General features: G+C 45.6%; 1 protein-coding gene across 2 annotated transcripts in view; it reads left to right on the top strand.

Moving 5' to 3' along the window:
* The first annotated feature begins 627 nt into the window (after nucleotides 1-627).
* LOC127542508 (actin-binding protein WASF3-like) overlaps nucleotides 628-22,360 on the top strand; it is an 82,947-nt gene continuing 61,214 nt past the window's right edge. For both annotated transcript variants that reach the window (XM_051968162.1, XM_051968161.1), the window contains exon 1: nucleotides 628-842. The gene's annotated coding sequence lies outside the window, so the exon portion shown is untranslated. The remainder of the gene's footprint in view (nucleotides 843-22,360) is intronic.

Below are 22,360 nucleotides of genomic sequence, written 5' to 3'. Positions count from 1 at the left end.
CATGAGGGAAGAGGCTCGAAGCGCAAAGCTTGTTGGGACCTGTGAGGGACTAAAGCGCAAGGCTCAAGGCCCGCTGAGACCCCTGAGGAGAGAGTCCGACTGGTCCAAAAAACGGCTTTGAGGCCCACTGGCGGGGCTAAGGTGGAGAAGCTCAAGGCCCAAGAGGCAGCAGAAACCTGCAGGGACCCATGCTGGGCGGGGCGAGAAGTGCAAAGCCTGCTGGGACTGGAGCAGGGAGAGGCGCAAGGTGCGAGGGCAGCTGGGACCCCGTGGACAGCGAGGTCCGAAGGGTGGCACAAGGTCTGCTGCTCCCCTCACACGGTGGCCCCGAAATACTCCACTTCGCTCCTCCTCCCCAACCTGGCACGTGGAGAGGATTAGGTCCCTGCAGAACGCAATAAGGCAGCAGGAAAAACCCAGTGCACAGCGAGCTGGGAGGGGGGCCGGGAAAGGGGGGAGGGGGAAGGGGGAGGACGGGGACGGTGGCTACAGAGGCCGAAGGAGGGGGTGGGGTGGGGTCGGGGGAGAGAGGGAGAGCGGGCAAGAGAGCGCACGAGAGCCAGCCAGGGGGCCCGGCAAGTCAATGCGCAGGGCGCATGCGCTCGGCTAGCACTGCGGAGGGCGAGGGGAGGGAGGGGAGCAGAGCGGAGCGGAGCGTGCTCCGGCAGCGACAGCTGCATCTGCATCCCGGGTCCCCTCCCCGTCGCCGCCTCCTCCTCCTCCTCCTCCGCGTCCTAGTCCATCTCCGGCCAGGCACCGTGAGCTCCGGGTCGGGCAGCAGCCGCAGCCTCGTCTGCGCCAGTCCGCGCTAAGAGGTCACGTTGCAACCCCCCTCCAAAGAGGTAAAGGGGAGGGGGCAGGGGGCACCGGACCGGTCTGTCGGACCGGCCGGGGGTGGGGTTGGGGCGCTCAGGGCTTCAGTACCTCTTCCTCTCCTTCTAACCAAAGCCTGGGGAGCGAGGAATTGGGTTGAGGGTCCCTGATCCGTGTGCCCCCCCCCAACGGACAATGCAGAATTTATAGAAACTTGGGGACTTGGTTATTTTCGTTTTAGCCGGGCCTTTTCGTGGGGGAGGGGGGAAGATGGGGCTTGGCTCTAGACTCCCTGTTCCCTTGTAGGATAGACCCTCGGCTTTCTGTTTATCCCTCTTTCCAGAGAGAATGGATGGAGAGGCTAGGAGCCCTTGGTTGCAGCCGGCTGAGGTAGTCTTCCTCACCCCACCCCCTGGGGCGAATCCTTGGGCAGCCAGGGAGGTGAGGGGAGGAGAGCTCTGTCAGGGGCATGTATCCGCCCAGATTCCTGGCCCCAGCAGCAGAGTGGCTCTCTTTCCTCTGGAATATTCCTATTTTTCACTCCAACCTCCTACCTCTCAGTATCCCAGGATGGAAGACCCAGAAGTGTTTTCCTTGGAAATGGGGGCTAACTGTGAATCAGGGGTGGAGCCCAGTTTGGGCTGGTACCACCTTGGTAATTGAGCAGAAGGGGGAAAGGAAGTCTGTGCTGTATTGGGAGCTTTCCTGACTGACCATCCAGGGCCTAGGAGGTGGGCAATGGCTGCAGGAGCAGCTCCATTCTTCCTTTTGCATGAGAAGTCCTGGTTGGGCCCTAGGGAATGCTGGGGCCACTGAGCACCTTGATTTTGGTGGGGTGGGGAGAGGATTTGAGAGGCTCTCTGAGTAGAGGGAAGGCTGGGAGAAGAGAGAAGGCAGTCTCTTGGGGAACAAAAAGGCGCTTCCTGATGGAAGAGCGATTCCTAGCAGAGGCACTCCCATAAGGGTTGCTGCAGTTGTGGGGGGAGGAGGGCAGGGCAGAGTGCTGCTGGGCAGCACACCTCCAGAGAGCCCCTGGATGCTGCCTTCAATCACTTGGTCCATTCCTCTGCTGTCTTTTGCTGCAGTCCTTTGAAGTGCTCTGGTTGGGCATCTGGCCAGCTTGCTGCTGACCCTGGCCATAGGTACCTGGGCAATTGGACGGGAGTAGATATCTGAAAGCTTGCTGTATTTTGTTGGAAAACTGGATTCAAGCGGATGGGCAGTAGAGGTGGTTGAACCTCGTTGTGAGAGGAATATGTGTCTGGTGAGAGGGTAAGAGAGGCTCAGTAGCCCTGAGTCTAGAGTCACTGCCTCTCTTGGATGCTCTGTGTTCATCCTCTTTTTCTGTTGCCCCACCCTGACCTCTTGCACAGCTTGCTGTGATGTCTAATTGTTTCCTCATTGGTTTTATATGGAGTGCAAAAGCAATGGGCTAGGAGGCAGGAGACCTGGGTGCCAGGACCAGATCTTCCACCAACCCGTTATGTGAACTTGTCCAAGTCCCTTGTCTGGGTAGCAGTTTCTCCCCATAAACTGACTCCGTGGTCTCTGAGGGCTCTTACGGCCCTAAGATTCTACAACTGTGTGCTTGTTTTGTCTGAATTACTAAATTGTAAGCTCTTAAAGGATTCTAAGTCCTTGAAGGCAGGACTGGGATCTGATTGTTCTTTGTTTTCCCCACAGTACCTGCACACAGTAGGCTTTCAATGCCTACTACTTGTTGGATTGGGAGCCTGAGAACTGCTGGGGATCTGGTCATTTTCCTGCTCATCTTGTGAAGGGTTTCAAATAGTGAGGGAGTTGGGGCACATTGCCTCTCTGCACCGGGCCAAGCTAGCCAGATTTCCAGTTAATATATGCTGTGGATCAGCCTTTTTCCCCTTTTTACTTGTATTTTCCATAAGGAGCTGTCACAAGGTAGAAAATATCCTTAGGGACTGGCTCTATTTGGCTTCATTTTCCTATCCTAGGGCTGCTGGAAAGAAAGATTTCTGTCTCCTTGCCCCCATGGTGGGCTTTTATTTCCCATCCCCTGCCAGGGACCCACAGAGACCCTGGTCAGAGGATAGTTGAATTGCCTTTATTGAATTATGGTGCAGCTAGAGAGTGGAGGGAAGAAGGGAAGCCACTGACCCTCCCTGCTGGGGGGTGGGTAGCAGTGCAGAAGAGGCATAGTGATATGGGCACAATCTCATCTCTTGTGCAGCCTTATATAGAGTGACTGTGGGTATCACGGTGCTGAGCTCCTGACAGTCAAGGGGAAAGATGAACATGTACCCTTTAATGTCCTACCAGCAGTAGTTCTGCCAAGAGGTAGTATTTCACCTAATTAGCTATTGAGCTGGTCACTTCCCTTGGATGTGTCTTGGTTTCCCCATCTGTAAAATGGCAGAGGGAGGAGAGAAGACAAACTATGATTCGACTATATCTTGGACTCTGTTTATAAATTCATTTCATGCTGGGCTCCACGAGTCTCTGTGACTTCTCAGCTCTGTGGCCATTCCCATCTTGGGAGCTTTTGGAACCAATCCATGTTCCCCATGATACCCCCTCACACCATATCCCTCTGACTAGGCAGATTTAGTCTCCCCAGATCTTTGAGTCAGACAGAGTTCCCCAAGTCATAGAAATTCCCTCATTCTTACCCCACCTTCCCTTGGCTTAAAATACCCTGAGAATTGTATCAGCTCTTGGCTCCCCTTTGGCTCTGCGGCCCCAGACTGAATTAACCGCTCTCTGAGATGGAGCATGGCAAAGCTGTCGAATGCTGTGATTACTTAGGGATCCGCCCCTGATAAACCAAGCGCTCTGGCTGCATAGCGCAAGATTGTGGTATTAAGGAGCTAGAGATGGAAGGGCTTTAGTGAGACACTCTGGTGCACCCACTCATTTTACAGATGAGGAAACTGAGTCCCAGACAGGGGCAGTGCCATATTCTGGGTCACTCAGGTAGTAGTTGAACCCATATCTTCTGCCAGACCTGGGGGTATTTTCTGCTACTTCATGAGGAATTATCAGCAAGAAAGCTACAATCACATATTCACATAGACCACTGAACGTGGTTTAACTTGAGAAGACCTTGGAAAGGACATCAGAGATCAAATCTGATCTCCTCAATTTCCAGAGAAGAAAAGCAGAGGCCAGAAGGGTGACTCAGCCAAGAGCAAGGTAGCAAGTGGCAGAGCTTGGTTGGAATCTGAATTCTCCCCCCTCTAAATCCGGTGCTATTTCCAATAGATCCTGGGTCTCCTTTGGCCCAAGGATTGGCTGCCAGATGTTCTGTAGCATTTAAAAGTAACATCATTCCTAGATAATTCCAGAGAAAAGCCTTTCTCTGGGGTCGCTTTAAGCCTTTAAAAGGCTCCCCATCACTTGGAGACAGATTCTGAAGTGACACAGGCCACTTGTTGGGTATGAGAAGAAGCACAGTATATATATAAAATTATATTGTGAGGAGGAAAGAACTGAAAGTGTTCATAAGTGCAATGGCTGCTGAGAGAAGCCCTCTTTATAAACACTGCTGAAGAGAAAAATGTTCTTGGAATGAGCAAAGAGCTGCAACCCTTTAGGCCCTGAGCAGCAACTGCTCTCCTTTGGGTTTGAGGAGTACCTCTGCTAGTTTGTGGCAGTTTAATCTTTGAAGGAATGTCAAATCTCTGTGGTAATTTATTGAGAAATTCCAAAGCTATGAGTTCGACAACAAGCGGTTAATAGCAATTTTGAAATGAATTTGTGTCATTTGTCCCTTTTCCATGTATCTTTTTAGTTAACAGCTTTCCTCATACAAAAGGCAAGATTGCTGTGCTCAGGGTCTAAAATGGAGACTTACTAGAGTGAGTCTGAGTAGGTGCTTTCGAGAGGTTTGGTGCTGAAGTTATGGTTTCTAAGGGGCTCCTGCATGGCAGTGTCCTAGAGACAGAAGACCTGGGTTCAACTTTCAGTTTTGTCACTTCACTAGATGTGTGACCCTGGCTGGCCCTTGGTTCCTCTGTTTTAAAAGGAGAGAATTGGATTAGATGAGATGATCACTAAGGTCCCTTCCAGTGTGAATGTGTTACATTATAAATGCTTTTTATTGGGGATGATAAAGAGAAACATGACTGACATTGGATGGAGAACTTGTGTGTGTGTGTGTGTGTGTGTGTGTGTGTGTGTCTGTGTGTGTACCTTGTTTAACATTTTTAGCAATTCTTTTGGGGGTGGAGGGAAGTCACATCATGCAGTCTCCAAGTTTGCAGATTATGCTAGCTTCTGGGGAGGAACATGCTCATGGAAATAAGCCATGAGAATAAAGCCCCCCATATGAGTGGGCAGAAAGGCAGCATATGAGCTGCAGTGTGGGCAGGGCTGGCAAGCTAATGCATTTAAGAAAGAGCTAGCCAAGCTGTACTTACAGAATCACGGGCTCTGAACTAATTATCAGCCAGGAAAGGGCTCCAGGCCTCAATGGGGACTATTCCCTATGCCCTGGCCCCTTGGCTACTGTAGCCATATAGTTCTGGGCCTCACTAAAAAGAATAAGGCTCAAGAAACAACAGTGGCTGAGTAGTGCTGGGTGACTGTACTTTTTTAACCAGAATTAGGGCATGTGATCAGAGAAAGGGAATTGCTTTTTGAGTCGAGATTGACCTGATTTTGAATCCTGCTCTATAACTAACTTTTGGACTCTGGGCAAGTCACCTTAACCTGTTTGTCTCCTGGAGATAGCAATTCTCAAACTCTTATCTCCTCAGAATTGGGAAGAAAATGCTTTGTGAAATATAAACTACTATGGGCAAGGGAATTGTGACAGCCTTCTCCTACATGGGCCCAAGAAAGGGTGGGAGCTGGCCAGGTTCGGACAAGGCCAGTGAAAAGGATCAGGCTGGCATCAGTTCTCAGCCCTGTCACGGCAACCGAGGCAGGTCCCCAGTCAGAAGATCTAACTTTGAACCCCACCTGATCTTCCCAGTCTGGGTCTCGGTTTCTTCCTTCTTAAAAGGAAGTTGGATTGGATGTTCTATAAAGGCGTTCTAGCTCAAAATCTCTGCTGCTCTTTGTGCTGGGAGTACAGTCTAAGAATGACAGACTAAGGAGGACTAGGTGTGTGGGTGGGAATGAAAAGCTAGGGACAAGCATTAGAAATCAGGGGTGCTGCCGCTCGAGCTCGGGGAAAGGGACCGCGGGCAAGAAATGGCTCATGAGGAACCACCGGGGTCTGCTCAGATATTCTCCCAGGCGTGGCCGAAGTCAAGAGGGTAAAGTCTTTTAGACGTGTGGCCAGGAACCAGAACGTGTGGCCACAGTAGTCGGGAAAAGAATTCACATTTCCACAATCTAAGGTTTTAACAAAAAAACTCATAACTCAAGTGCATTCTTCATTTTATAGGCAGGGAAAACAGGCTGGGGGTGAGAAATGATCTCAGATCAGGGTGGAGTTCAAAGAAACTCACTCTTGAACAAGGTCTGAGCCTAAAGAAAGCTTCAAAGTCCTCGGGAGCCAGGTATGGGATGCGGACCTTGCTCTCTTGATTTCTCTGAATGAGCTTCCCCTGTAGAGAGAGCTGGCCACCTTAGCCATTTCCTGCATAGCAAATAGCTATATCTGAGCTGCAACAGAAAGAATGACTGTTGTGACCATATTTTCTGAACCAAAAATTGGAACACATGGTCTGGCAAAGAAAATTCCTTTTGCAGAGCTTCATTAAAAGCACATTTTCTATTCTTGAAATAGAATTTCTTGTCCCAGAAAATCCAAGGTGTATGGTCACCCTAGATATGATTGACACTTGCAAATTCAAGGGGGGGTGGGGATGGAAGACAAACTCGGGCTTATTCGTGAACTCTTCTAATTCCTGAAATATGAGACTTAGAAGAAATTCCATAAGACTCAAAGTAGGTAGATTGAGGATGAAAGTAGTCCTGTTTAAGACTGCAGGTGGTCAAATTTCACACTGATAAGTGGTATAGACACAAAGAAGAAACAGGCTCGGGAAGGTTCATTTCTTGGGGTCCAGCGCTGTGGTGATCTATGTGAGGATGAGCTTTCTTCCCACGCCGAGCTAGATTGGTCCTCAGATAACAGACAGCTTGTCTCCAGAATTGGACTCGAAGCCTTTCTAGCTTGCTAGGATATTCCAGAGCTTACACTTTCAGGGTATAATCTTCAAGAACCCAGGGACAGATTGCTGCCGTGAGGAGACATTGAAGGAGGATAGTAATAGAGAAGACAGAGCAATACTAGGTCGCTCGGGGAAGCTCAGGATGTTTGGAAATTCAGGTTGACATAGAAGGCATCTGTCCCCTCCCACAAAATGTCCCTTGCTGCCTCCATCACAGGATATCAGATGGGATGAAACACTGGTCCGAACTAGTGTGGTATTGCTCATATTTTTATGTAACGAATTTTTCTTTGGTGAGGAAATTCAATTATAGTTAGTTGAAAACTGTACAGTTCTTTGATTCAGTTAACTCCTGGCAGATTCTGCTATTAATGGAATTTCTTGCCCCTTCTATGTATGTGAAATGGCAGATTCATGCATCCATCCCCTCCTTATCTCCAGCAAAAAAAAGAACATCCACCAAGAGCCCTAAACAAGGTCCTTTCTACCAAAGTGAAATAGAAAATGAAGCACCTAGAAAGGAAGGTGGTGATCACTAAGAGCAAATGTGGGTTTCTCAAGAACAAGTTATGTCCGATCAGCCCCATCTTTTTCTTTGGACAGGATTCCAGCATGGTTGGAGTATTCCTGGATGTCAGTACTGATTTAAATAGCTAAGTCATCATGTGTTGAAGATATTGTAGAGGGGATCCCTCTTCGGGAACAACTTTGGAGGTCTTTTCGGCTCAGCTCACACTGACGATCGAAGAGCAAGGAGACCAAGAGCTCCTTTATGTAGAGGGATGATTGGGAAATGCCTTGAACGGGCCCCGGAACCTTCTGTATTCCTTCTCCTTATCTATCCCACGGCTGCATTTGGAGGGCTGCTTTACTTTGATCAGCAACTCCCAATTCTATACTGCTTGAGAGGAAAGATTTGAGAGTCCTCCCAACCCCCAGAAATGGCAGCTCTTTTCAGCACTAATGTTCCTGAAGCTACCAGTAGGGATTATTACTGACACATAGAGACATGGGATGGTCCATTGGGTGCCAGGAAAAGGGATGGGGATGGAAATGGGTATTGGCTTAGCAATCAGGAGACTTGGTTTTTCTGTTCTACTGGTTGGGTGTGTCTGATCTCATCACTTCCCCTCCTTATCCTGAGAAAGAGAGAGCCAGATAATCCATCTCTAAGATTACTTCTGGTGCTAATATCTCATCCTTTATACTCCTTTCAGGTACTAGTGTTCCCTATTACTTCTCAAGCCTAGCCTCCTTTGAGTTCTGTGAGCATCACTGCCAGAGAATCTGGCTTTCTTTTTCCTGGGACCCTGCATAGATCATCCCTCTTCCCCCAAGATGGGTGTTTTTGTCTCTGCTTTGAATTCGGATAATGGAGATAAAAGACATCCTCAGTAAGAGGCTGGGAGTGGGGGTTAGTCCTAGGAGGGGCCAGTTTTGTTACTTAGCTTTCTTCCAAGCAGTGTCCATCCTTAGGCGGTTAGGCTCTCCAGCTTTGGGCTAGCTGGAGATATATGACAGGCTCATGTGAGAACTTAGCAGTTAGCAAATGTGTGGAAAAGTGTGACATCTTAGCTCTGGAAAAGGGAGAGGGGGAGTTGGCAGATGTCGAAACAAAAAGCCTTTCGTGTTCATGGTTTCTAAACTAAGAAGTTGGTGATGAGTCCAGAATGGCAGATTACTGGAGGCCTGTGCCTACGCTCAGCACATACATCCTCAAGCCTGTGAATATTGTACTTGGATTTGTGTCCCTAGCACTCAACACAGTGCTTGGTACTTCAACGTTTAATAAAGGTTTGTTGATTGGGATAGCAGCATCTATTCCCCAAATTAGTTATTTGTTACCAGGGAGAGCTGCCCAGGAGGACGCCCCAGTCCTTATTTTAGCCATTCTTTTTGATTTCCTTCCCTGTTTCATTTTTGGCCAAGACTCTAAAAGTAGCTTATCACTTCCTCTTTCTGACCTGGGCTGTCCTATGGAAGAAGAGAGGAAGAGGAGGAGGGGACCCCAAGGCAAACAATCCCCAGCTCATGGATGTCTCTCTTCTGGGAGAGCTATCAGGAACCCTGAGGAGCACCATAATAGAGAAGAGACCTAAGGGTCCCTTAGTAGAGATGGAAGGATCCTAAAAGATAGGATGTCAAAACTGGAAAAGACTATTCAAAAATCTTATCATTTAAAAGAGGAGTAAACTGAGGTTCAAGTGCTACCTAGCATTGGCCAAGATTCTCAGCCTCATGAAATTTCCACCCCTTCCTAAAGCCAGAGCCCAGGAAAGCTCACAGGATCGTTCCACTTAGAAGCTGGGGTACTAATGAGTCTGTTAACACTATTTTAGAGGGAGGGGGAAGATGTTCTTCTCATCTAAAAAGGTAGCTTGAGCTCCATGGACAGACCAGGAAAGGGAGGAGGGACCTTTGGATCCAATCCTCTCTCCAGGAGCATGGGAAGGAAAGGTATAAATGTGGTGCCATGTAGGAGGCGGCTAAAGCTCCGTAGCTCTCCATTGCCAGTAAAAATGTTTGGACTCCATCTTCAGACATTCAGGACTCTCCCATATGGACCCATTCTACCTCCTCTGCCACTATTTCCCCTTGGAAGTTTTAGGGTCTAACCAGTCTCATCATCATAATCACCTCAGATACTCTCTCTTACCATCTGCTCGCTTATGGTGGTCCCCAAGCCTTACAAACTTTCCCCTATTCTTTTAAGCCCTAACTCGAACTTGAATAATTACACTGTGCCTGAGCAATCCAGCAGGTAGTGATTGCTCCTACTTGGTTCTTGGCAGCATCTTCTGTGGGAGAGGCATCAAACGCCAGCATGCTGCCCTCCTGAGTGTAGCTGGAACCAGATTAAAATGTCATTAAGAAATATTTAGCAAAAGAAAGATATAGTTAAACATAGATAATGTTAATATGTTGTTTTCTAAGTTAACGTGCAGCCCGCAGGGATCCTTATGTATTATTCAGTGGCAGCTTTCCATTTGAGTTGGACGCCACTGGCCTCCGACCTTTTCCCTGTACCCCTTTTATTGGCCACTCAGTATACAGCCTGCCTTGCATTGGTACATTTCATTAGAAACTTAACATTGAGTATCACTACAACCAGCTGTATCTACATGCTCTTCATATTTAGATTATTTTTAGTGCAGAAGGTATTGTCATCTTTTCAGTATTCCCTTGGCCCTTATCAGGATCTTCTGTTCATTCTCGTTTCTCCTCTTGGATGAACCATTCTCATGATTGTCCTTTTACCATTTGAGATTTTGTAAGCATCTTTCCTGATTTTTGTTGGATTTTTCATACCTTTTGGTCTTAATTCCAGCTCATTTAGCGGTTCTTTGGTTGTTTGGTGTTTCGGTTGTTTCTGGATTCTGGTGATCTTTGAACAAGTGGCTCTTGGTGGGTTTTTAGAATGCTTTCAGAGTCTGTTGCCCATGATGGAATGCTTGGCTCAAAAACTATGTTCTTTTGGGTACTTGGATATGGCCTGCCAGATTCTTCAAAGAGATTCTTCAAGTTTGCAGCACTGTTCTCCCATCTCCAGGCTTTTGGACAGCCGCTTTCCCAGGCCTAGAATGTACATCTTCCTCAATTTTGTCCCTGAGAACCCAGGCTCTCTTCAAGGATTCATTTGAATATCAGCTCTTTTGGGAAGCTTCTCCCTCTCTCCCTCCTTAAATTGCTTTGTGCTCTGTGTTTCTACGGCATTTATCTGGAGTATAAGCTTCCTGAGGACAAGAGCTGTTTTCTTTTTTGACTTTCTAGCCCTCACATCCAGCAATCACTGTCCAAGGTGCTTTTTGAGCCACCACATTGGGTCAGTGCTGCTGCCTTAAGGGAGATGGCCAGCACTGTCCCTCACTTTATCCTGGTGGCACGCACAGCCTCAGCATGCATGCTTCTACTGCTGTTGATCACCATCTACCTTTTCTGAATATGTTTTCACGTTAGAGGCAGCAGGTGTGGTGGAAAGAGCACTGGCCTTGAGAGTCAATGCAATGAAAAGCACACTGGCTCTAGACTCAGGGGATCTGGATTCCAGTCCCATTTCTGGGCTTATTTGCCTAGGTGAGTGAGCAAATCAGTAAAGTTCCCTGGGCTTCCATTCTCTCAAACATAAAAGGAGGGGGTCAGCTTCTCAGGTTTCGTCCCCATCCCCTTTGCAGCCTATCACAGAGAGCAGTTCAGAGTCAACAATATTCTTGAGCACTTAGCATGAAAATCTCCCCAGATCAAATCAGCTTCAAGAAGATTATCTGGAAACGTGTATCTCTCCCATCTGTGTGGCGGCAGAACCACCCCTGCTAAGCCGGTGGCACACTTGACAGCGAGAATAATTTGAGTTCTCAGCTTTCATAACAAAAGGCAAAGAGTATAGTATGAAAGTGATATTGTGAGCTCTTGATACCCCCTGCGCTGTGCTGGGCCTTGGACTTGGAGTGTGTTTCGGCCTGGCGTGGTCCTGGAATGCTAGTGCCTAAGAAACCTTTAAACTCCATGCAGAAGGCAGGGAGAGCCTAGGAAGTAGCTGCAGCCATGCCGGACCATTCTAGATCTTGGCTTCTCTGTTCTTGCCCCCAGAGATGTCCCAGTTGGTCACTGGTGGTGGCATAGGAACCACTGTCAGCCTCAGTCATGCCATCTATTAGTGGCACGTAGCTTCAGGTAATCACCTAACCTCTCTGGGCCTCAGAAACTCATAGAATTGTAGAAGTGTATATGTATAACTGTAAGGGAACTCAAGAACCATTGAGTCACTCCCTCATTTTATAGATGAACAGACCAAGCCCACCAGAGGTGACAGCTTGCCCCAAGGCATGCAAGTAGTGATTGTCTGATGCAGGATTTGAATCTAGGATGGGCAACTAGTTTGGCCCTTCTCTGAATAGCAATCCCTCCTGCAAACTCTCTGACACCTTCTGCTCCAAGCCTTCCTGTGATGAGGAACTTCCTCCCAAGGGACAGGCTTCCACTTTCGGACAGCTGTCATCAGGAGGTTTGCGCAGGGGCCAGGCTTGGTGATGATTGTTGAGGTGTTTAGGTCCCTTTCTAGCTCTGGCATTCTGTGGGTACTTCTCAGCTCCTAGTGGTTGCCCCCCTACCTCCTGTCTTTCAGAATGAGTTTTGGAGAGAGAACTAGTCTAGCATGAAATCCAATTTAGTGAGTGGCAGGAACCATTTTGTTTCTCCTCTTAGGAAGGATCATAAAGTGGTGGTGTCCAAAGCTGGAAAAGCCCTTCAAAATCACCTCTTCCAGCCCTTCATTTTATTGAGGGGGAAACTGAGCCCCAGAAAAGGAAAATGGCTTCTCCGAGGTCCCCTAGTACATAGCAAGGCCAGGCTTTGCACTGCTGCCCTGATTCTTCCCACTACACCAGCTCAGCCATAGTTGAGTCCAGACCACTTGGTCCTTCCACAAAGCCCCCAGAGTATGTGTGTGTGTGCAATGGTTGCCTTATTACTATCATGGCCCTGGATCAGAGCTAGCATCAAGTTGAAATCCAAATGCTCCAAGGTGCTCTCTTGCCACTCAGCATGTAGACTTGACTTTGGTGAAAGGAAGGCAGAATGTTGCTCGATGAATGTTTAACAAATTGTGGTCCATGATGATATCATTGAGAATATCATTGTACTGTAAGAAATGGCGAATACAAGCAATTCAACACAACGTGGGAAGACTTGTAGAAACCAGGACAGAGCAAAGAAAGCAGAAGAGGAAAACTGACATACACAATGACATCACAGTGGCAATGAGAAGAATAAATCAAACTAGATAGCTGGTTAACTATAATGAAGAGATGGGGAACTATGAGTATAGAATGTGGAATATATATATACACACACGTGTATCTAATTTATACATATACATACATACACTATTAGGTGTGATTCAGGTGGTACTTTGCTTACCTGTTGTCACTTTGCTCCAGGGAAAGCTTCACTAAGTGGGGAGAGGGAGTGGGATATTTGGAAATGGGAAAGTAGCATCTGCACAGATTTTGAGGAGTTTTAAAAGTAAGGCAAACTGCAGAAGATTTGAGGAATAAGGTAAGTGGGCAGCTATTCCAGATGCTGAGTGATAAACAGAAGGGCAGTTGGGAGGCAATTTGGAGTGGAATTCAGTGGATCATAGGAGATAGAGAAAAATGAAACCCGGAAGATAATCTAGACCTAAGAAATTCCAAAGGGAGAGAGAATAGATCAGCCCAGCTAAGTGTAGAATGGCTTCTCATTGGGTTGGGCATTCAGTGGAGAGTTCTTCGAATCATTGATTTACAGTTGGAAGGAGACTTAAAGGTTACTTAATCCAACCCACTCATCTTACAAATAGAAAAACTGAGGCCCAGAGAGGCCAAGTGAGTTTTCCAAAGTCACATTCATGAGTGGCAAAGCTGGGATTTGAAGCTAAGGTCTCTGCCTCCACGGGTAGCACACTTTCTAGTCCTATCGATCAGAAGGACATTTGGAAGATCAGCAGTGAACAATTTTTATTTCTCAGTGAAGCACTTTAAACTCCAATGGCCCATATAGCAGCAGTGACTGAGGCAATGGAATATTTTTTAAAAATGAAAAGTTTGAAAAAGATACTCCCAACTTTCCATAGGTGTATGGCAAAAAGAATAAAGCCCGAGAGCAACATGTGTTATAAAAGACCAGGTTAGAAAAGAGACCATGAAAATTGGCACTGGAACAACTCTGAACAATCTTAAAGGTTCTTATAGTTTTAATAGTCACTGAGTTGGCTTTTTAAAGTCCTCTCAAGTAGCAAAAGAAAAAAGTGATATTCCCCAAAACTTCGGGGATTGGAGGCATGTAGAAAGAGATGAGGGTAAGAAGAAGAAAGACTTTAAAATGGCCCTTCCTTCTCTGATCAGGTTTTGCCCCCAGGAAATCATCTCTTAGGTTCTGGACAACCGGGAGACAGCAATCAGCAGCCCTGTCCCTAACAAATAAGGGTGTTTTCATTTGGCTGTTAGACAAGAATACAAAATGGCGCCCAGTCCTGTGTGGCCTCCTCCTACTTCCGCAGGGCCAGTGTCAGTGTGGCAATAAAGGGAGCAAAGGATGTGAGGAATCAAATGGTTTCTTGACTACATCAATAGTAACCGTTGGCATTCTAAAGGAGAGATTCTTGTTCAGTGACCAGCAAGTGGACATACCGCTGAGGGAAATGAATCATATCCATCTTGATGTTCTTTCTCTGAATGAAACTAGGAGACAAAAGGAAGTTGTAGCTAACTGGGCTCACGGGGGATCTTCTAAGAAGGACAGAGGATTGTTTGACTTTAGCATGGGTTCAAGCGCTTCAGAAGAAACATTTCATGGGGCCACTTGATTATCTGGTATTGCAGTGTTCTTGATGACTGCAAGAAGATAACTGTGAAAAGGATTGTGCTAACATCTGAGTTGTAAGTGTTCCATGTAACTCTGAATGAGACCCTCCTTAGATAGGAAAGGTAGACAAAAATATACTGAAAAACATGGCTCAAAAATAAGAGATGAAAGCTGTCCGAGACTTATCAAACATGCAAAAGCTCCCATCTGCTATAACACAAATGCTTTCAACAAAGAATTGAGAGGCTAGACGTAGAGAGTTCATGATGTCAGTCAGAGGACTTTGATTCATATCCCATCTTTGTCAGTATCTGTGTGATCTTGAGAAAGTCACTTTTCCTGGACCTCATTTTCCTCATCTGTAAAAAGAGGGTTTGGACCAGATGGCCTTTAAGGTCTCCTCTAGCTTTGAAATCTGTGATTTGCCTTTTTACTCTCAAATTTGTAAACAAAGCCCTGTACACTCATTACTTTCACTCCTCTAACCCTTGTGGTCTGGCTTCAGACCCCACCATTAACAGCAGTGCTTCTAGTCATAGTTCCCAAGGACCTCCTAAAGACACCATTTCTGTCTTTATTATTTTTGACCTCCCCTAAGTTTGGACATTGTAGCCCACTTTATCTGCCTCTGGTTTGGGGAGTACTCTGCTGGCTCTGATTTGGCCTGTATAACTGCTCCTTTAGTTCATCATCATCCTTGTCCCTCACACTAAGTGGGGTGGGGTGCCTACCTCAAGGCCAAATACTGCACTGGACCCTTTCTTTTCTCTATACCTTTGCTTCAGCTCATATGACTTCAATCCTCTCTAACCAGATGACTTGCAGATTTACTTCTGTAGCCTTGGTCCATCATCACATCACCAACTGTCTGTTTTGATACTTTGAACTGCATATCTCACAGTCATCTCAGTCTAAAACAGTATTCATTATCTTTCCCCAAAAAACTTATTCTTCTTTTGGACTTCCAATTTTGGTCAACTTTCACACAACTGCCTCTAAGGTGAAACACAGATTATTCTGTTTGGCATTTAAAGCCCCTCACAGCCTGGTTCCAACCTGATCTTTTTGGGTACTTTCAAGGTGCTAAAAAGGAGGGAGACAAATGCCCAAGTTAGCAGACATTTTGGGGAATTTACAGCATGTGACCATATAAAGATCTATAAAGTAAAGCTAAGTCAATAAGGCTTATTATACAAGTACTCCATAGTCCAGCCAAATGGGCCTTCCTACTGGTCCGTCTCTTACCTCATGCCTAGAATGTGCTGTCGCTTTACTTCTGCCTCTTGGAATCCCTGACTTTCTTCAAAGTTCAGCTTAAGTGCCTACTTCTACATGAAGTCTTTTATGATCTCAGCTGTTAGTCTCCCCCAACAAATTACGTTAGGTTTACTTTGTATATCATTATATGGATGCACTGTAAATTCCCCAAGGGAAAAAGACTCAATTCTTTTGGCTTTGGATCCCTAGTGCCTGGCACGTGATACAGATATTTGACAAATGCTTGTTAATCGATTAGCAGTGAAGTCAAGCGTTTGCTAATTTGGTCACTCCCCCCTCACACACCCCTTCAGTAACTTGTTTTAACAGGTATTGAAGCTTAACATCAAAAAATTAAGATCCTGGCAACGGGTCCTATCACTTCCTGGCAAAGAGAGGGAGAAGAAATGGAAGAAACGTTAGATTTTATATTCTTGAACTCAAAGATCATTGCAGATGGGATGATGACTGAAGCCATGACATTAAAAGATGTTCCTTTAAGGACATCTATAGCAAATCTGTATAGCATACTAAAAAGCAGAGAGCACCTTGCCCACAAAGGTCCGCATCAAAGCTGTGGGTTTTCCAGTAGCGGTGCATGACTATAAGGAAATCCTTAGAATGGATGCTCTCTGATTGTGGTGCCGGAGAAGACTTTTTGAGAGTCCCTTGGACATCAAGGAGATCGAGTCTGTCAAATTTAATTCAGGCTATTCACTGGAAAGTCAGACATTGGAGGTGAAATTTAGTACTTTGGCCACATAATGAAAAGACAGAACTCATTGGAAACGACCCTGATTCTGGGAAAGACTGAAGGCAAAAGGAAAAGGGGGCAGCAGAGGATGAGATGGATGTCAAGAGAGATGAAAGGATGAGATAGTGTCATGGAATCAATGGACATGAACTTGGATGGTCTTCAAGCGATAGAATAGAAGGGCCTGGGGTGCTATGATCCACGGTGTTGTGAAGAGTGGAACAAGACTGAATAACAAGCAGCAACGTTGAACTATTTTCCTTATATACTATACCTTTTAAAATTTATAGTCTAGTTTTTTATTCACATTTTTAATTACTTCTGCATCAATAATGAGTTGTTAACACTGTTAAAGTAGCACTTTATTTTTGGTGATGTTTGTGCTTGCCATGATCAGCATCTGATGGTTATTTTCTTGGAAAAAATATTCATGGTCTGCAGGCAGAGGCTTTTCGTATGATCTAGACTATTGTCTGGTCCAGAAAGACACTGGCCTCCTTCATTCCTTATTCCTGATCCATGCTTTCTGCTGTATTTTGTTCACCATGCTCTTCTAGTTCCACCTTTGCATTGTAGTTGAGTATGGGAGTATGGGTTGCTTTAATTGGAGAGTCTTAGGGAGTTCTCTGTAGAGTATTCTACAGAATGACTGTACTTCTTTATCCCCTGTAAGAAATGTTCTGTGAGCCTGTTACTTTCATGAGGGTTTTTTGGAAAATATTTCTCACGAGGACTGCAATATGAGATGGCCAATCACCCATGAAATGATGTTTCTTGTTGCCTTTAGGCACATGATAAAACCAGTTCTGCCAACTCTTTGATTTGTCTCTCCAAGGAAAGCTGTCCTTCTACTGAACTGCAACTTTTCCCCTCTCATTTCATTTATAGTGAGAATGTTAAATTTAATCTAATCCAGAATATCTAGTAGTATGCTCACCCAGCAGACAAATATCTCACATTTAGCTTGAGTTGATGTTTATAGATAGCTGAATAACTGATTATTATCACCCTCTTGCCCCCTTGTTCACTACTGTCTGCCACCATCACTGAAAGGGTTGAAGGGGCACACAGAACTGAAGTCCATTTTTATTTGTTTTATTAGCTTTCCATGGCCAAAACTTTCATCTCCAAGTATACAGTCTAGTGGTGATAAGCCTCATTATACTTAACTCGGTTAGACCTTATAAAACAGACTCACTCTGTTTCTGGACAGTGTTTGAATTGAAGCCTTTCTAGCAGAGGAGAACCTATCAGAGCTCATGCTCCTCTGACATGGCCTTCAAGAACCCTTTGTCACTTCCATGCCATGATGAAGCAGCAGAATGTGACTTTGTGGAAGATTGGGACTGATAGATTACCTCCCCCAGCCAAAGGAAAGTAATTTCCCAGGTGTTTCTCAGTGATATGAAAACCTTTTAACATTTTACTTACCTCAGGGACCCTGCATCCTAGTTTCTTACATATAACCTTCAGCTTATCAGCAGATACTGCAGATAGAGAGCAGGCACAGACCTTCAAATTATTTTATATACTGTGTTTAGAAGCCTTATTCAAACCCCCTTGCTTTTTACACGTTCCCATCCCAAAGCCAGTGATCCTGCAAAGAGTTGCTGCTGTTATATTTTTTTACCCTGTCTCCCTATGTACCATTGTGATCCTTCTTTCCTTGCTTTTATTCATTCAAACTTTTACAGAGAGTCAACTGTGGAAGAGAGCTTTTGCTAAGCAGTGGCGGGGGTGGGAGGGGAGGCGGGGAGAGGCCAGAAATCACTAAGACCCCCTTAACTAACTTTAGGAGCAACATGTTCTAATGGAAAGAATAGTGGAAGGAACCTTAAATTATAGAATGTCAAAGATGGGAGGAGCACAGAGTGCTCAATATCAGAAGACCTTGGTTCTAATAACAGTACTTCCATTGCCTTGAGCAAATATCTTAACCTCTGAGCCTCAGTTTCCTTATCTAGAAAATGGGCGATAGAACTTTCAAAAGGCAGTGTGGTGAAGTACTTTTAGTAAACTATATAGTGGTTTAAAATGTGAGTTGTCCTAGTAGGGGAGATGGATGGGTGCTAACTCAAATACAAAACGGTGTAAGAGTATGAGGGACAAGATATTTTGAGAGTTCGGGCTTTGGAGAGAGTACATTCAAGCTGGAGCTAGAGACATTGGTCAAAAGATTCATAGAGGAGGTGACACCCGCTGGGCCTCCAAGAATAGGTATGGGAGGGAGGGAGAGGGAAGGGAAGAGATACACAGAGTAGGGAAAACACAGGGTCTGTCTAGGGCTGGAGAGTGATTCAGTAGGCTGAGACATAGGACACATGTAAGGGAGAAGAGGAAGCTAAATGTGAGGGAATAGAATGGTACCAGGTTGTGGAGATCCTTGAATGGCAGAATGAAGTGGTGGGGAGCTGTTGTCGGGTGGCAAGCAGGAGAGTGACAGGGTCAGCTCCATATTCTGTGTTTTTTTCCTTTTATTAGCCACATGTCTTCTCTGTTTGCAATGGACTTTGTATTCTAGGGCAAGATTTCTTCATCTCCTTTCCTTATTGTATTTCTAATTTGTGTGGCACCATTCAGACAATTTCTGGAGCTGAAAGCTTCCCTACCTTTGATTTGTCATCTTTTAGCCTTCCAGAGCCTCAGTCTCCCAGTGAATTTCCCCTGATAGCTAGCTCCCTGATGTATTGGAGCCTTGGAGTCCATAGTTCCACCTCAATCTCCTCAACGCTATCTGTTAGATCTAATTACGGTACTTGTAGGAGTCTCCTCTTTTTCTATCGGCCCCCTTTCTCTGTTTCCTATAATAGTGCTAAAAATGTAGATTTATAGCTGCAAAGGACTTCAGAGTCCATCTAGTCCAATCCCCTTTTTAAAAAATCTCCATACCCAGGTTTATCTACCCAGGTTACCTCAAAGAACTGCTGCCTACACTGCCCATCCTTAAAAATCCCTCATTTGAACTTGCTACCCCCAAGCTATTTTTCTGTTTCTGCATCCCTTTTCAAACCTGGCTTCTTGGAAAAACCCAGTCTACACTCATTGCCTTTCTTTCTCACTCACTTTTCAATTCTTTGCAATCTCGATTCTGACTTCATCACCCAGTTAATTAAAATGACACTCTCCAAAGTTACTGAGCTCTTAAGGGCAAGATCCAGTCATTTTTTCTCAGTCCTCATTCTTTTTTATTTCTTTGCAGCATTTGACTCTGTTGACCACCCTCTCCTCTGGATAATCTCTCTCTCTGGGTCTCCCTCCTTATACCCATCTAACCAGCTAACCATTCCTTCTTAGTCTCCCTTGTGGGATCCATCATTCATGTCCTGCCCTCTAGCTGTGATTATACTCCAAGCTCTGGCCCAAACTCTCCTTTTCATTTCTGTCTCTATACAATATATTTTGATCTCATCAGCTCCTATAGGGGTAGTTTTAAATCTACATATCCAGCTCTAAGTTTTCTCCCGAGCCCCAGTCCTTTGTGACCACGTGCCTCTTGGACCTCTTGAACTCTGGATGGTTTTTGAAGGCTTCTCAGACTTGTCCTGTTCCATCACGTTCCTCCCTACTTTCCTTCCTAATGCACCTGGTTCCGTCAAGGGTACCATCGCCTTCCATTCGCTCATCTTCACAGCCTTGGACTCATCTGTGACTCTTCTTTCTCTCACAGCCATCTTATCCAACCAGTGGCCAGTTTTTATAGTTTCTGTCTGTACAGCATGTCTCCCTCCATTCTCTTCTCTCTCTCTGGATGGGTTTTTAATTCTCCCTGCTCCAAGCTTTCCTTTTTTTCCAGCCCCTCCTTCTCCCAGCTGCCTCAGTGATCACATCATTCCCTGCTTCTCAAAAGCTGCAGTTGTTCCCTGTTATCTCTAGGATAAAATGCAGACTCCTCCATTTGGTATTTAAATCCTTTCCCAATCTGGCTGCAGCCTACCTTTCCGGGCTTCTTACGCATTCCTCCCCTTCACACGCTGCATTCCAGCCCAACTGGCCTCCTGGCTGTCCCTCCCACATGACATTCCATCTTCCATCTCCTCTTCATCTCCTGGAATCCCAAGCTCCTTGCAAAGCTCAGCCCCAGTGCCACTTCCTACATGAAACCTTTGCTGAGCCTCCCCCCGGCTGCTGATGCTCCCCCAAATTCCTTTATATCTCCGTTGTATGTTTACTGTTGTCTGTACCCATCGTTTCCTCCATTAGAATGTAATCTCACTGAACATAGGAAGTATTTAGCTCTTTTCTTTGTAGCCTATCTTGTAGTTAGAGTGCCCGACACTTGGCAGGCATTTAATAGAGACCTATTAACTGGATGATTGATGTAGAAGCTCAGATACGGCTCCAAGCTAACAGGGATGAAATTAAGGAGAATCAGGAAAAGACAGGGATTGCTCTTCCACGCTCCCCGATTGTATGGTCCGGCACCTGTGATGGGATTTTGATGTAAAGGCTTCGTGGGGATGACGTCGTGACCTTTGTCTCCTCACCTCTGATTTTGGCAGGTAAGGCACGGGAAGGGTTCTGTGGTAAATTCTCAACAGTTTAATTTCCTAGTCACAAAGGATATAGCATTAACTATGATTCTTTGTTTCCCGAGGGAGAGTAGAGATCCTTCTTCCTTTGAAACGCGAGAGGATGGAGAAGAATGCTTTGATCTCCATAGATCGTTTAAAAACTTGTTCATTTCGATTCAGTTAACGTTTTATTAGGTTCTTACTGTGTGCTTTCACTATGTGAACTTTTTGTGTTTCTAATAATTGAGCATTTGGGGAGTGGGGAGGTGATCACCATTTTCCTGTGCCCTTTCTGAAGGGCTGTCATGGATGCGGTAGAGGAAATTGCTACAGAAGGAGGAGGACAGAAGGAGGACCAAGGAACAACAGCGTCAGGGTCTGATTTAAACTCCTAAGGATGATTAGAGATGTCCCAAAGTAGACGGGTTGTTTTGGACGACAGGGGTTTCCCCTTCAATAAAGGCGTTCAAGCAGGGATTGAGTGACTACTTGTTGGGTATATTGTAGAGGGGATTCAGGTATGGTTGGGCTAGAGATCTTCTAAAGTTCCTTCCCACTCTCCAACTTGAAGATTCTAGAATCGTATATTGCAGGAACTAGGAGGTGCTGCAGTGGATAGAACACTGGGCTTGGAATCAGGAAGGCTCTTCTTCCTGAGTGCCAATCTGGCCTTGGGCACTGACTACCTGTGTGACCCTGGGCAAGTCATGTCATCCTGTTTGCCTCAGTTTCCTCATCTGTAAAATGGAGATAATAGCACTTACCTCATAGAGTTTTTGTGTATGCTGTTATTACTATCATTAATGTTCTTCTTAAACTTTGGTGCCCAGAACCGAACATAGCACTTCAGATGTGATCTGCTTTTGAAATCTCTTACTGCAGCCCAAGAATGTATTCGCTTTTTTTGGCTGCCATATCATTAATGGGACTTATGCAGAGCTTGCAGTCCCTTGAAACTCCCAGCTCTTTTTCAGACTGCTTTCTAGTTGTACCTCCCTGTGCTGTACTTAAGAAACAGAAGAGAAGCTGGGCACAATAGAAAGAGCACTGATTGGCCTCAGAGAGCCTGCATTTAAAGCTTACTCTGGTGCTTTACTAGCTGTGTTATTTTGGCCATCATATCATCTCTCTGGACCTCAGTTTCCTTATATCTCTATCCTTATATCTACACTAAGTGGGTTGAACTTGATGGCCTGTAACACCCTCGGTGCTTACATCTGTGATCTAGGAGAAGTTTATTGTTTTTTTCAATTTAAGTGTAGGACTCCACATTTATCCTGATGAAATTTTTCTACACATGAATGGATAGGTCTCGCAGCACTATGAAGTCTCTTGATGTCACTATAAAATTAATAGAAAAATAGCCTTTTCCCTCTTTTGACAGAGCCAATTCCTTTAGAGGAGGGTGGAAAAAAGGCAAGGCCTCAGGTTCAGGAGGAGCTTTGAATCAGCACAGTATAGTGGTAAGCATACTCAATTGGAGTTTGGGCAGAAGACTGTCGCTAGTGTGTAGACAAGCCAGTTTTCCCATCTGTAAAATGGTGATAGTAAAAGTTACACTAATTTACCCCCGAGGGTTGTTT

Source organism: Antechinus flavipes, chromosome X, assembly GCF_016432865.1.
Source record: "Antechinus flavipes isolate AdamAnt ecotype Samford, QLD, Australia chromosome X, AdamAnt_v2, whole genome shotgun sequence".
NCBI classification, from domain to species: domain Eukaryota; kingdom Metazoa; phylum Chordata; class Mammalia; order Dasyuromorphia; family Dasyuridae; genus Antechinus; species Antechinus flavipes.
The sequence above is the reverse complement of the archived record's forward strand: the minus strand, read 5'-3'. Positions and strand labels throughout refer to the sequence as shown.